General features: G+C 30.3%; 1 protein-coding gene across 1 annotated transcript in view; it reads left to right on the top strand.

The window, feature by feature from the left end:
- Nucleotides 1–17,000, top strand: part of LOC149094092 (uncharacterized) — a 49,944-nt gene that overhangs the window by 8,188 nt on the left and 24,756 nt on the right. Inside the window, exon 2 of the mRNA XM_089267418.1 lies at nucleotides 16,110–16,162. The gene's annotated coding sequence lies outside the window, so the exon portion shown is untranslated. The remainder of the gene's footprint in view (nucleotides 1–16,109; nucleotides 16,163–17,000) is intronic.

The following is a 17,000-nucleotide window of genomic DNA, read 5'->3' as shown; positions in this document are numbered from 1 at the left end:
CTCCGATTGCATTTTGTCCAGTTGTAGAACGAGATTTCATTTGCAGCTTTTCTTATTTTGATCATTGTTTTTTGCATTAACAATTCGAGTCTTCTAAATGTGCATTGAATACTCAGAAAGGGAATTTCACTGAATCATCTGTTCAAACCTGTATTTCGAGAAAGTTCTGAATGTTTTGTGGCCTGAAGTTGAATCAAAGTCTTCGTGCGATACAAAATTTGTCTTAGAACTCGCTCAGTTTAACCACAATTTGAGCGCGAAAAATTTGTTTGACTTGTATGTATTGTATAGACAAGGAAGTTACAATGAATGGCGAGTTGTTTTTTGCTCTTGATGGCTTCTTCCCCTTATTCATCAGCCATTTATTTCTCCTAATTCATGTTACATCACAGAATTGTTATCTGTCAATTGAATTGGCGGTGAGAAATCTGGCGTATCATGTCACTATCATCATCACCAGCATCATCATCAAAATGATGATGAAAAAACTTCTAACTACTAATCAAAAAATTGTAGTAACCTCATCATTCCAGTTTGATACACAGTTGCCTTTGAAATGCGAAAGGGTCTCAAATGATTCCTCATCATCTTCATTATCATCTTCACCATCATTATCATGTTCACCTTGTATTATCTTTTTGTCTGCCCCTTGTTATTTAATACACCACTTGGCCATTTAATTTATAATTTCAAGTGTAAAAGGTAACGTGTACAACGTGTGGTTAAAGTACCTTGGGTGGCCATTGAACTAAACTACCAACTAATATTTTTTACTATTTAATACACTTATTAAGCTTCTTCATTATCATCAAAATTTCTTCTTTTTCTTCGCATTTATCTTGAGACATTAATTGCTTCCGATCATTTCACTGAGAGATTTTGTCTTTTCGTTGAAGAATTGCGCTTTTCGCGAAAATTTTGTAAAAATTCAAGTCAAAGGTTAAATAAACCAACTTGAAAAAAGATCAAATCAAGTGTGAAAATGCTCTCAACACTTATCTTAAGTGGATAAATTTTTGTCACAAAATGCTGATAATGTGATATTGATAATGAAACCTTTCGCTATCATTGAATCTTGAAACTGCACATTTGAATACTAATAAGTCTATTCAAGTTTAATCAATCCTTTTCTTTGAAAGGTTTAACTAGTGATTTACAGCTTTCCCTGATTCATCCTGAGTTTATTATAATTGCTTTGAAACAGTAAAATTTTACAATCTAATCTAACAATTTAAATTTCAGTTAATTTCACCTTTCCCATGCAAATGCAGACTATTTCCAACTCTACTTTACAATCAATACCTCCATCCTTGTGTTGTACAAAATAACCTTCAAAATGCGATAGCAGCTTTCAGTTGGTTATCAGAATGATTCACCTTAAAATCAAGATGCTCAAAATTTTCTTTTCAAAATTAAACGTAAAAAAACACTTCTTTATCTACTACATTTCATGCATCAGCATTACAAGTGAAACTGAAGCTTCAGGGTGAAAAGTCTAACAGATAATTGTAAACTATGACTACAACTGCTATTGTTTTGCATTTGCACAAAAAAAAGGATAACCAGTTAAGGAATTTTCGGATAAAAGAATCATGAATTTACCTGAAAAGTAACATGGAGAAAAGTCCATGATTGCAACAATAAAAAAGCATAAAATGATAATGTAGAGGTAGACATACCCAGAGCAATTTACCTCTTATCCACAGTCTGTCCAATCCTTTGATTTCCTAAACAAATTAGCTGAAAACAATGGATGATAAAAGGTAAACCGATTACCTCAAATACACCCTTTTTAATGCAAATGCAACCCGAAATGATCTGACTATCAAGTACAATCACTGAAACAAAAGTAATGAACATACAAAAAATAGAATCTAAATTTTCTTTGTAAATCCAACCAATTCAAAGTCGATATCAAACTTCAATCCAAAACGACCATTTCATTCAACTTCATCATGAATGTTGAATCTTGAATAAGTTAAATCATAAACCAACTTTAATCAATTCTTGAATTCTAGTTCTAGAACTTTTCTTCAATTCTATTCAATTTTCGTCAAATTTGATCTTAAATTAAGATCGATTCAAATGTAAATAAGAGAGTAAAATAACCCAAGAAATGCTTATTGGAATCAAATGCAACTTTGGCTTTCAAAAGGTTCATTATGTTTGTCATTAAAACTGACAACTTTCAATGTCCATTAAAGAGTCAAATAACTTGATCTTGAATTTTCAAATAGATGAATATTCTTGAAATGTAATAATATTGAGAATGAGTGTTCAATTCTTGATAAGTGCTGATAGAAAGTAAAGCCTCAAGATATGATATACTTGATGATATACAGGTTGATGTAGCTTGGCGTGTGGTAACCGGCTCAACTTATATTAACCTTGATTTCCGGATAGAATCGTAATTGTTGAAAGATAACTTGCAAGGTTTAATTATCATTGTTGATCATAATCATTCTTCATCATCATTTTCGTGCTTTTTTAATGTCTTTCGCTTTTTTTTCTTTGTAATTCACTGTCTTGGTCACTTCCTACTAATGGTCAATAAGGAATGAAAAGAAGAGCCAAAAAAGTTAATTTAACCTGATGATAATCTTTCTAGTAAACTAACTTTATTTGATATTTTTTCCTCTTTTTCCTTCTCTGACTCAGTTACTTGGTTTACTGAATCATTTTTTATTACAGTTAACCGAAAGGATTAAACAAGTTAATTGAGATGTTCTGTTATAAAGATGATTATTATGATGAACTTGATGGTGATGATATTGTGATGATGTAGTAATCAAATTAAGGTGTGTGTTTGAACACTTTTGCATAAACAAATTTTAAGTCTCACCTTGATGAGGGATCAACCTAGCCAATTATTAAACGCATTTTGTTCATTATTTACTCATTTTTGGGCTTCTTTTTGCTTCATTTTCAATCTTTCTTTAGCTTCTTGCTTTCAAAGGGTAAAGGCCTTTTCTTTGTAACTCATCATTCTCAAGGCTCATCAATCTAATTGATGATCAGCCGTCTGAATTACTTTGACTTAATCTTCAACGATAATCATCCGACTAATGATGATGTTGATGATGATGAAGACTGATGAAGGATTAAATATGGTCAAGAGTAAAAGTGAAAATAATTAAGATGAAAAGGTATGAGTAAAGGATGAGGTTACCATTTGTGTTTCATTAAAATAAGAATCAAAGGTATAAAAGTGTAAAATTCAATTAGCTCAATCATTTTTACAGTAAATTATCTGACAGCAAGGAAACGAGGAAATTCATCAACATTCATCTAACAGCACAAACCAATTTTTTCATTAAAATTGCGACCAAAAATAGGATCATTTCAATCGAAGTCTAAGCAAAAATAACTTTTAAAACTAAAGTTTTCGTATAGTTTGCGATTAGTTTTAAAACGAAACTTGACTCTGCTCTTGCCAGACAAACTCAAAGATTGAGTTTGAAACATCCTCAGCTAGTTAGTGCTTAATAAATGGCTTCATTTTATTGTTATAAAGTTTTTTTTGCCTTTGGATGGAAACTAATTTTCGTACTTTTCCTAGGATAAAAAGACAATTTTATTTTGGCTTTAACATTAAAATTGAAGGTTAAACTTTTCAAGAGTTAATTTTGTCTATTATGGGAAGTTTGAGAACCACCAAAGACGCAATGAAAACTAGACAGAATTGTCTACCAGAATGAGAATGCACAAAATTTCAAGTTTATTCAATGTTCAGTGTCTACCAAAATTGGTGGAGAAAAATTTAGTCCAACAATGAAGATATTATCCATAATTCAAGTGTTCACAGGTGACGAAAGTCAATCATCATCAATTACGAAAAGTTTTGCAAAAATTTTCCCTCAAATTGTTGAAGTTTTTTGACCTTATGGTAATAATTTAGCTTAATAAAATATAAATACTTTCTTGATTCTAATAATGGTTAAAACGATAACAATAATGATTATAAAAAGAGACAGTGTTCAAGTTAATGTTGAGCCATTTTCACGCGAATCCAAAGCAATGGAGGAACAGCAAAATTAACGTTGAACAAGTGAAGGAGCAACGAAAAGGCTTCAATGTGTTTAACACAGAAAAAAAGCTTAAATTGCACTTTGGGAAAAAGCAACGTTAAATTGATGGACGTTACATGATTATGAGTAAAGCTTGATCCTCATCAACATCACAACTCTTTTGACCATCATCATCAGTATTATCATTATCATTATAATGAGCGAAGCAAAAAAAGTTGAAAAAAGGTGAGGCATTTTGCTTCGCTTTTCATCGACAATTGTAAACAATCGTTTAATAAACATTAGCAAACTGCTTAACTCCTTCATAATACTTCAACTGTGTCTGATTAATTGACTTAACATTTAAACTGAACAGACCCTTGAATGTTGTTAATTAATCCCATGACTTTACCTTGATGGATGTCAATCGTTCAAAACTAACGATCATTTCAGTCAACATTTGCTCGCTCATCAAAGTTGCTTCATTGATTGTTGATTAAAACTCTGTACATTAGTTAAACATTAAACTGACTTTTCTATGTAATTGATTAGTTCGTGAAACTTCATGCAACTTAAAACTACATAAAACATTCTCAATGTTTGTTTTCAAGTTTCATGAAACTATTCAAATTCAACCAAAACCATTGAAACAAACTCAAAACCATAATCTGAGTGAAATTGTTTTTACGCAAAATTTCATCTTCTAATGAAACTTCGAATATTTTTTCCAAACGAATTATTCAAGACTTTATTGATGATTTTCTCGATTAACTAAGGATTATATTTGCAGGTTTATTGCATTAAATGAGTTGAAATTGCGACTTAATTGTTAGATTTAACCTTCAAATCGGAGTCGATTTTTTAGAGTCTGAATGTTTGGCTAATCAATCAAAAATTATGTTAAATTGTGGTTCAAATTTGTGGGAAATTTTCTGGGTTTTTGGTTCTTTAGCATTGCTTTTGAACTCAATGTTAACTCTTTGATTAACCTGTTGATTTCAATGAAGAGTTTTTTTTCTGTTCATTTGATTATCTCAATCCATTGTGTTATAATAATGCTATTTAAACGTTCACCTTTATCGTTCACTTTTGTTCAGTTTTCATCTCTATTCTGCTTCTTTCTTGACTTTTTACCATATTTTGCGATTGTTAATCTGCTAATGTTATTAAATCGATTGACATCCATTTAATCTACCAAACAGTGAATCTGATTGATTGTTATCAACATCATTATTAACAAAAAAAACTCACAACGTTATTCAATAATGACGATTAACTCTTAGTCTACATAATACATTGTAACCATCATCACCATCATCTCAACAATAACAATCTTGCATTATTCGCCATCCATTCATCTCTCAATCATTTTCTGATGTTTGCTGTTCAATTGTTGAAACCTTTTTACAAGTTCATTATGATTAACCCTTACACAGAAACACGATTCAAGTAAATTTTACTTGCAAAAAATCGTGCTTTTTGAGACAGTTTCAATTTGATTCAGTTAACCAATTTTGTAACCTCGATAACTAATCCAAGTTTGTCACAATTCAGCATAAAACAATCAAAATCGCCAAACAACCCATTCACTAACTTCCCCAAATTAAAATCCAATCTCTATTGTTCGAGCACTTCGAACAATTACTTCCATGCATCTCAAGTCGATTCATAATAAACATGAAAATGTTCATGGAAGTCTTCAAATCCATGTTTTAAGGTTGTGATAAATTAACCTCAATTTGCTTAAACGATTCTCTGGTCAGATTAATGATTGACATTGGATTGATATTGATCAACATTGAAAAGGTGATCATTAAATTGACTGGCAATCATCCAATTGATTGATTGTCCATTTGAAGCGATAAAAATTATGGTTAATCAATTTCAACTTTGTTCAATTCAACTGAACATTTCCTCATTCATGGTGATATAGTTATTTACATTTATCTAGTTGATCCATTGAAAAAAAGAGATGTAATTATGATTATAATGTTGATGAGAACCATCATCATCATCAACTTGAAACTCATCAAATCAAATTGATAATTGCAATGTAATTTTACCCACGAACTTCAATTTAAATATTCATTAAAAATTTACATTCAAAAGAAGAGAAAATTAAATCCATTTCCATAGATAATCATGAAGAGCATAAATTATAATTCATGATTAAATTCATCCAAAAAAATGTAATCAAAAAAACCAACACAATTAACATAACATTTTCCATACGAAAACAAAGCAAAAAGTATTGTGAAAACATTTCACTCGATTAATAATGTTATCAAAGGAGAAAAATTTGAAATCCAAAAAAAATGTTCAATAAATCAAAGAGTGAAATGAAAACCCAGAAAAAAAAGTCAAGCCATAAATCAAATGGTCAACACGAAATGGTCATTAACACAGTCGCTGGTCCAACAGATTAATTGCTCTGAATTTAAAGAGAATCCATTGATCAGGTCATTCGCTTTCAATATCAATAACCAAGTATTGTTATGGTCAAGACCAGGGTCAAGGAAGAAGGGAAAAAAGCATTTGTGAGAAATGACAATAAGGAAAAAAAAAGATGTCTGAGAATCTCTTATGAACTTAGAGAAGACATTTTATGAGACTTTTTTTTCCTCACTTTTTCCATTTACGCATATTTAGTGTGAGAAGTGACCCTAAGTTGACTTTCCGTCTTTGACTAAACCAATGGCCTTTTATCGCGTTAATCATTGTCACTGAGTTAACATCATTAATGGTTAACCTTACCTTGTGACCAGAAAAGGGCAAAAAATGAAGTGAACATTATCATTGTTTGAGAAATGTTTTCAAACCATTCCAACTCCATTAAAGGTTTAACAAGGATTTAATGGTGATTATCATCATTCTTAATATAGTCATCAGTAGATGAAATTATTTCTCATAACATTGATATTGGATATGATTCTCATTATTACCTTTCAACTCTTCCACCTTCCCAATGTTGGAATTCTGACCATTTTGATTATCTTTTTGCTCTTCCTTTTCCCTCACAAGGAATTCATTGTGCCAAGAGAAATGCCTTTTTTTATTTGATTTGCATCAAAAAATGCCCTTTTCAGCTTCCGTAATTAATTTAATCATCACATTACATCTTTATCAAATAGACAGTCAATTTATTGTTAACGATGGAAAAGGTAAAAAGTTGAAAATGAGTTTCCTTGTTCAACGGCAAAGGTGACTTTTTATTTATCCTTTTTTATGCCAAATTGACAGTTATCATGAAATGATATTGAAATTTAAAATTGAATCAAAGACAATCATTTTTAGCGTTTAATTAAAATTTGAGTTTGACTTGTTTGAGATTTTTGTACAAAGAAAGGGTTAAAGCAATAAACTGGTTGATATTTATTACCAATTTAATTGTTCAATCCTTCAATCTTTTTCTTCTTCTTTTTCTGTTTTTTTTCTGACTTCTTCTTGTGGCTAGCAGATTCAGAGGCTCATGTTTTGATGGTGCTGGTGCTGGTAATGATGGTGATTAGGAATGAAAGAAAATTGATTTTCTGTGAATTTCTTTCTCAATTTCAATGAAAAATTGTTGAAAAATGTTTACCTTCAAGAAAAAGGTAAAAGTAAAGGTTCCTTGATCAGACCAATGACCTACGGCCAGCTTTTGTACCAACATAATGAAAGCCATTCTTACTCTTTTCTCTTTCACTTTATCATCATAATTTTTAAGTCTTTTCATCATCAACATCATGTTTACCATTATTACTTGAATTCATCAATTGACATGCAAATCTGTTTTTTAGGCCTCTTTGCGTTTTCACCTTATTCTTATCATTCTCACTATCACCATTTTTCGTATTCATTTTGGTTCCTTTTCACTTTTTTTCCTCTCTCTTCTTCCATTCACATTAAACTCCAAAAATGAACATCACAGGTTGACCTTTAAGGTGTCTTTTCAAGTGCATTAATGAACCACTTGCAGGTTGCCTTTGCTTGGTTGCGTGCTCAATCAAATGGTCAACATGTTTTTATTGACAATGTTTGCCTTGTATGCTGATGATGGTCAAAGCTGAGGTTGTTGATGATGGCGATGATTAAAAAAGATGAAAGATGAAGATGAACAATTTCCTGTTTATTTTTTGCACTTTCATTGTCTATTCACCTTTTGCTTATCAGTTTTCAGCAACTTTTCATTTCACCATCAGATAGTCGAGTGAATACAATTGACATTACAGTTTTTCATTTCCTTTTTTTGTCATTCTTACCGTTGAACGTCATGAAAGCCATGATGAAATGAGCATCCTTTCCATGAATATTTATCAGTGTGAAAAATGTTGACAAAATTAGCTTTATCAATATATTTCATTCTTGATGAAGAAACTTTTCTCCTTTACTCTCTTATCACAATTGTCATCTTACAGGTGAAATGACTTTCGCAAAACTCAAGTTTCATCTCTTGTTTTAATCTTGAAAACTGTCGCCATTCATCTTTCCTCAGAATCGTGTTCAGAATAAAGGATTAATCCGGAATTAGGTTGACACCAACACACAGTTTTGTCTTTTAATTAATTAACTCTTTTTTTTGTTCCCTTGTCACCATTTCCGCTTAAGACTTTCAGATAATTATGGTTTCAAGAGTTGCTATAAAAGTTTTACCTGTTACTGGATTGCCGCCCAATCGACTTGAATTGGTGTTTCAATGAAAAATTGTTAACATTTTGTCACATTAATTCACAACTCATTTGAAAAGAGATTATCTGATCATCATGATCACTGATAAGTTGACAATTAGACACAAGAAATGTTTCCTTTTGCCTTTCAAGTAAAATTCAAGTGCAACAACAGAGTAGCTGAATCAGAAAGCTCATGAAAATTGTTCTCAACAAAAAATCTTTCTTCTTCTTCTTCTTCTTTGACAGTAACCTTTCATCCTATTTTTTATACTCTTGCACATCATTCTCATCACTCTTATCTTTCTAGCCATTTTATGGTATTAATACTTTGACGTAGTCAACAAGATGAGCACTGGTAAAGTTACCTGTACAAGGTAATAAACGAGCTTAATCTTATAACTCAGGGCATTGATACTCAACTCCTTTTCCCATCTCATAAGCTGATTGTGATTTTTGAGGAAAGCAAAAAAGAAAGCAAATTTGTTCACTTTCTCTTCTCTATTACAGTTGATAATTTATTAGCTGAAAATAATCAGGATTAATAACAATAATACATCAAAGTTAGAAGAAGCAAGAAACAAGATTCTCATCAAATTAATTGAAAGATTATCTCAACTCGCGAACTGATGGTCTTGTTGTTTTCAGGTCATCAGTTTAATCAATTCAAGTGTTTTACGTCAAGATCAAGGTTAAGCCTAAAAATGGTGATTCCATGAATCAGAAGCAATTGATGATGAAAAAAAGTTAATTAGGCAATAAATATCTTTATTGTGAACAGTTGAACTCATTTTTCATTTCAAGGTGCGGTCTCGGCTATTCAATTACACGATGAGATGAAAAATTAATTCAATTAAATCTATTTTACCAATTAGCTTGGAAAAGATGAATGCAAAAATGATTGATATTACATGGGAATCTAGCTTTTGATTGGGAGTGTAATTCAAGTTTTCATGTTTATTGGAATCTTTACAAGAATATTTTGTTGTCAAAAACCTCTGAATATTGAAAATGATGACGCATTAGCCTGCTGTTTGTCAGGTAATGTCTAACGTTGACTCTGTTGGTCTGTGAAAAATAAAATGTTTTGTTCGTTTCAATTTCAAATGGAAATGTTTATTAGAATCAAATCAACTTTAATTGTACAATGTATCACTATTGTGATACAGTCTATCAGTTTATTGTTCAAATAATAATCCATTGTGGTGTTTCACACACGCAAAGATTTCGTTTTTCTTTCCACATTCATTTACCATGCTATTTACATCTTTGACTGACACATTCACAATGGATTATTAAAATTTACACATTCCAATTGTTTACTTTGAATCTGCAGGTAAAGTCAAGATTCACGAAATGAAACCTCATCAGGATTACAGTCAAACTAATAGTTTCAAACTGACATCTTCACCGTTCATTAGTTAACAGATGAACTTGCATTGCAACTTATGTGCAAAATAACATTTAAAGAGATGAATTCATGAATAGAAATCAGAAAACATCCAAATTAACGAAACAAGGTTCAAAATTCAAGAGGCAAAACCTGAAAATTCAGTGCTTACACTCGGTTCCAAGCCATTGAATATCAGTATCAATTTATGTCATAATTAAGAACCTTACATGAAAAGGTAAAATCATTGACATTAAACGAATCTCTTGAAGTTTGTCAAACGATTTCACAAACGTCTCAATTTAAAGGTTTTCAAAATCAACTTTAGTCATTAGATGTTATTGAATGTTTTAGTCTCGTTTAGTTGACTGACAAAGTTGTGAGGAAAGTAAAATTGAAATAATACTTTTGATGTTACCTGGCTTTAGCTGTGAGGATGAGGAGTAAATTGTTATATTTTTGTTCATCTGAAGATTTATCATTTTTTGTTAGCAAAAATACTTGTTCGGTTGAATCGTTGAATGGGAAAACTTGAAACCAATTTAAAGCCTAAAGGTAGCCCTAGAAACCCGGTTCAGTCCAGTTTTACTTGATTTTACCTCACATCTTCCAATGTAATATGATAAAGAAAATTGATGATCTATGGACATTTTATGACTATTACAAGGTATTCCTATCAACATGAGACTCTGGAAGGTGAATCTTCATCAATCTTGACCTCATCTTGATCACATGCTAACAACCCAAAATGATGATAACTTGTAATGAAGATGAAAAATGACTGAAAACCTCCACAAAGTAACCTTAATCTTTTTGTGTAACAACAACTTGTTTTTTTACCCAAAAAAATGTAACCAAAAAGTGAAAGTGTCAATGAAATTATACCCAATAAACTGAACAATAAATTAATGGAAATGGCAAAGTTGCCTTCAAGGGTTCAACCATGATTGTAACCACTTTTTTGTCATCTCTATTAATTTGATGGAAATTGAAGTGAAAAGAAGGGAAAAGATGACAACAAACGAAATTGGGAAAAGATTCAACTCCTAAGAAATATTGAATATTCAGTTTAAAGTATAATCATGATTATCCAATCATTTTATCATTCTTATCAAAAAGGTTATTCACTTTGATACTTGACCAACAATAACTTCTGAATCTGTTTTTCTCGCAGATAAACTGATGATGATGAAATGATATTTAATATTTTTATTTTGTTTTTTTATTGAAAATTGAAAACTTGAATTTAATCTAATAACTCATGAAATTGTGTTTAAAGATTATCCTTGAATCACGAAGTTAGCTTTTACTGTTTCAACTGACGATAATGAAAGCTTAATAACAATTTAATATCAAATTTTGATATTCACTTTCATTTAAATATTCAAATGAAAACTTTGACATCAACAATTCACGAAACTTTAACCATTTAATACGATTGTTGATCATTTACTGAAGAATGAGATTAAATTAGATTGTGATTACCTTTTCACCTTATCCAAGGACAATTAATAGTCTTAATTGTTCATGATTAATGAAAGATCGAGTAAAAAAGGATTGAAACAATCGCCAAACCCTTTGAATGTTTGGCAAACAATTAATATTGACCATGGATTTAATTAGACAACTGTTTCCGTCTTTGTTTATTAAATTATGATTTTCGCATTAATTACGAGGTTAACAGGTTCGTGAAAGGCAACAATCAATTGACTTTAATCTGAAAACAATTTAACTCATTGATTGTCTTTGCGAAAACCTTGAAATTGTTTGACACAAAAATTGAGTAAAGATTGAAATGATAATTACACTTATCTGATCAGAGATTCATGATGATCAGTCAAATGATGAGCCAATGTTTGATGGACAACAAAAGTTGGTTACAAGGTTAAACGGCCGCACCTTTAATCGACTCGTTAATTTGAATAAATTAAGGTCAATTGAAAGATTCCAATATTGTTGTCTTTGTGCTTTGGTCACACTAAGTTGACTTACCCTTAACTGTCCATTTTTCATTTTACAATTAACTTCTAATTGGAACCAGTGAACACAATCAAATGTTGCTTCTTCTTGTTCGCCGGTTTTCTGGTTATTCCCTTTGGTTTGCTCTGTAAACACTCAAAATGAACGCATTGTTGGCCCTTTTCTTAGTCCTTAAGGGTGTTTTTGTTTCCCTTCACTCAAGATCATTCAACCTTGCTTGTTTCATCGTAAAAATAATAATGATAATAATATCATTAAAAATGCTCAACAAAAATAAGAAAATGAGTTTTAATTTTTTTACCCTTTTTTACCTTCTTATTTAGTTTACTTTTACTTTTCATCATTATTATTATTACCATTATTAGGTGCGATTATCATTATAATGGCTGATGAAACTAGCTTCATGTAATATCATCAAAATCAATGAGCTTTTTGCTTTGGCCTTTGCGCTTCTTTTTCAAGGTAATATTTTGTTGCTTTTGACAAAACTTGTTAAAGATGTTAAACCCTTAAGCATTGTGCCCATTATAATATTATCATAATTTATTGGTAAAATTGTTGCTCCAAGATGATCATTTTAATCAATCAAAACTCATTTAATTCTGTATCAAACTGAAAACCACAAAATTCAAAATCGCAAGGTTAATCTTAAAATTAAACTCACAAGTAAGTCAATGGATCAAAGGCTAGAGATTTCATTGTTGTAATGATTACTGAATGTTGACTCAAAATCAACTCATGAATATTTCAGTTTCATGTATTTCGATTGAAATTTTGGTTTGATCTTGAAAAATCAGGTTCGACCTTTTACCTGAAAATTCGTTCACAAACTTTTCATTTTTGCCTCTCACTTTACCTACGAATCTGAGTAATCTGAGTTTATCAATTAAATTATTCATTGAAGTGATAATCACCAATCAAGTGAGGAATAATATTTCAATTAATATTATAACTGTCAAAATAATTATTATTTACTGGTTCGGATAGACTGAAATGCTGTGAAATGAAAAATGAAAGCTCAACATTTGGAGATGAAAATTGCAAATGAATGATAATTTTACATTTATCAATTGTAATTGCAATCGAAACGATTGAAAGAATTGCTTTTTTATTGTAAAATTATTCAAATTGAATAACATTGTACATCAATTGGGATTGAATACAAAACTAGCCAACTTAAACGATTGATAGTAGAAAGTGAAACAAAGTTATTAATTTAATTTGTATGATAATCAAATACTCACACTTGTTTTCAAACAAATTAATCTTTCCGATGAAATTATATTTTACCAAATTGAAGCAAATTGGTTTGAGTGCATTAAAAAGGCATAATTCAAGTTTACTTGAAAGTGAAAGTTGATCATTGACTAATCATAATTTGCAAATTGGATTGAAAGCAACATTAAAATGCTTACAAAGTTGAACCCTTTCAACCTTGAATTAACATGGAAAGGTAAAGTTTATCATTAAAGGTTAAATAATGCAACAATATTTCATAAGTAAGGTTAAAAACTGAATGAAAATGATCATAATTTACAGATCAATAAACTGAATCAGTGAATCCGTCGTTTAGCTTCAATAATTATCATGAAGCGACAAATTAATTTAACCAATATCATTTTCATGACAATATTCAATAACAATCTATTCAGATTCACTCTCGATTTAAAAGGGAAAAAATCATTTCCATTTCAAGATCATAAGCGATGTAAAATAAGATGAATTCATCTCAGTAAATAATGAAAATGCAATAATCATATAAATGAACCGAAAATGATTTTTAAATGTTCCTACAAAACTAGGAGCATGAAGTTCAGTGAGTTGGTTTCAAAAAATGAACTTGAAAACTGAATAAATTGGTTCAAGTTAGAAACGAACTTCAAAAATTTTCAAAGTTTTCATTCGAAGCCAATTGAAAGATTATTTGAAAACAAAAAAAGTTTCTTCTGTTGAAATTCATTCTGATTAAAGGCGATTTCGACTTGAATCTATTTCGTTTGAATATACTTTGAATTTGATTCCCTTGCATCAATCAAGGTTGGATCAAACCTTTTGTTGAAGTTTTACCAAAAAAATGAAAAACTTTGAAGTTGTTTTAAATCACAGAGAAGTTTGAATGAAAAAAAAGTATATTGAATGGGAATGAACAGATTTTAAAGAGATTTAATAACAGTTTTCAATGTTAATAACAATGATAACACTGTTAATAATAGGAATGGTAATAATGAGAAATGAGATTCGCACCTTGCAACAATTGAAAGTTATCATTTTGAATAACAACCATGAATAATAGTGAATCAACAGTAAGAAAAAAAGGTGAAATAAAATGGGAAAAGGAGTTCAAAATTTGGACACTTTTGTCTTTCCCTGAATTCCTCTTGAATCTCAAAGTTCCCTACTCAGTTCACTATTATTAAAATTTCAACTTTTTCTTCTCTTCTTTTTTATTCTTATTATTACCAGTTTCGTCGTTATCAAGTGTTCAACTTATCAACTTTGGCTTTGACCAATAATAATGATGATTATTGCGTGATCCAATCTTTTTAAAGCATTTTCTTTGAAATAAAAGGTAAAGAGTAACTTGGTGATTCTGGTAACAATACATGAACATAATATTTCCAACCATTCCATATCATTATAGTTATCATTACATTTTACCTCTATTATTAGAGGAACCAGTAAAGAAATGAAAAGAAGGTTAACTTGAAGACCACCAAAAAGTCAAGTAGCTTTTCAGTTTCAATTCTGTGTAAATAATTCACCATCAATGGGAAGAACTTTTTATCAAAGAAAATGAATATTTTTGTTGCTCATCTGAAGTCACTCATACCTTGGTCATCAGCCTTTAAGTCTGTTAACTATGAAATTGTTTTTCGCGATTCTCAGAACACTTTCAACATTCTTTTGGCTTAAATTTTGTTCCTTCATGTCTCACCATTTTCACGATAAACTTGCTCAGAATTTTCCATGTAATTTCAAGCCAAACTGGTTAGTCTAGTATTTGGATTAGATTCATTGTTGAACATTGAACATCTTTGAAAATTGTTCATAACAATATTTTCTTGTTTCTGCTTTCATATTAAACTTTGTTTGATTTATTGATTCAATTAAATTTCAAACCTGATTTTGCAAGTCTTTTCATCATTTTATCGTTGATTGAAAAGTTGAACATTCTGTTGATACTGAAAATCTCTAAATTTACATCAATATTAATGTTGCAAGTTTTGTGGTGAAAAAAAACCAGGAAATGGTTGAAGCAATGGATGAGTTCATTGATGTAATAGGCAAGAGTTAATAAGGAATCAGTTTGAAGTCAAAGGCTACTTTAATTAACAATATGTCGGGTTTCATCAGTTCTCCCTGTTCTTCATGAAATACCCTTTTCCATCACTCATTTCAACATTAATATGGTTTTAAATCATCAATTGTTTTGTATCCATTCAGGTGAATCAAGATTGTTTCATGATCAGTTGAAGAAAAAAGTTTCAACTTTTCAGATAATTGATGAAATTGTTGATGAATGAAATAGGAAATTGTGAAGAAAGATTTTTCTTTTTCGATGAAAACGAAAGTGAAAGTTGCAAAGGTTCATCTCAAGATTTACGTTAATCATGCTAATTGTCTTTGAATTGTTCTGTTTTTAGTTCATCAAGTGTTATGTAAAATGTTATATCAGTTAACTTCCGATTACCTTGAAAGTTAATCATTTATTGATTGAGGTTGAGCATTGAGCACCTACAAGGTAACCTTCATCAATTTGATGTTAAATTGTTTTTCAAATGTTTTATTTTAAGCCCATTATATCATCAGTATTGATAGAATCCTTGAAATGATAATCTTCATGGATGCTGATGAGCATCATTTTTATCCTCCTCCAAACTAACCTTGTAAACATGAAAGTAAGTCAGATCAACCTACTTGTGACCCAATTTAACCGATTAAATTGATAAGTAAAATTGAAGCAACGCAAATGTCAAAACAACTTTCAATTTCAAGCTCACCATTTTATTATTTTTTAATTATCATCATTTATCAATTTTAATATCAATCCTTAATTTTTCTCGTTTTCTTCTTTTGTCATTTCAGAATCACTTTTTGATATTTTCCATTCACTAACTTGATGAAATTAAACCTCAAAAGTAAGTAACTTTTAATCTCAGATTATTTCGAAGTAACTTGTTTGGTTCACGATTCAATTAGATTATCACTTGAAATCAAAGTAAAATGGCTTATTTTCATGATAAATCAACATGGAATTAGTATTTTGTCAAAATTGCTTGCATTAAAAACTATCAAAAATCATCGATTCTTGACTTCGACTTCACATTGTTTTTAATTTATGAAAAAAATCATCGATTTTCATTGAAATGCTTCAATCCTTTATGAAGTTTTGCAAGGAAGCAAATTTCAAACGTTATCCAATGCAATATCTAATACTTGCAAAAGTCTGAAAAGTTTGGATGGAATAGGAAAGGATGAAAATATTTGGTTAGGAGTCATAATTAAATCAGATTAATTGTTAGTCCATAAATTGTCTGCCTGAATTACCCAATTGTCAGAGTAACCTTAACAATCTTTTTCCCAACTAAACTCTTGTTTGAAGAAAGGTTTCACCATGAAACTGATGATTACACCAATTAAACCCTTATTTTCACTAACCTTGTCACTAATTGTTAAACAATTTATGAAACAATTTAACGGACAAAAAAACAAGCAGAAAAAAAGAGCAAACCATTTCCGTCAACAATACTGTGAATGGAAACAAAAGGCACCAACAAGAAGAAGAAGAAGCAAAGACTTTGCCGTTGGTTTTTCAAAGCGCTCATAACATTAGCTTCTTCCCTGTTAACCTCTTCTCCATTGACCGTATCCAGGTATAATAACAGTCTGTTTCATTGTTATAATCATCTTCATGATTATCAACCATAATTATCATCTTCATTACAATCATCATTGTGTGATCATCAACATGGGAAA

This window comes from Tetranychus urticae, chromosome 2 (genome assembly GCF_039701765.1).
Source record: "Tetranychus urticae isolate SD_2017Ah chromosome 2, NJAU_TeUrti_SD_1.0, whole genome shotgun sequence".
NCBI classification, from domain to species: Eukaryota; Metazoa; Arthropoda; class Arachnida; order Trombidiformes; family Tetranychidae; genus Tetranychus; species Tetranychus urticae.
The sequence above is the reverse complement of the archived record's forward strand: the minus strand, read 5'-3'. Positions and strand labels throughout refer to the sequence as shown.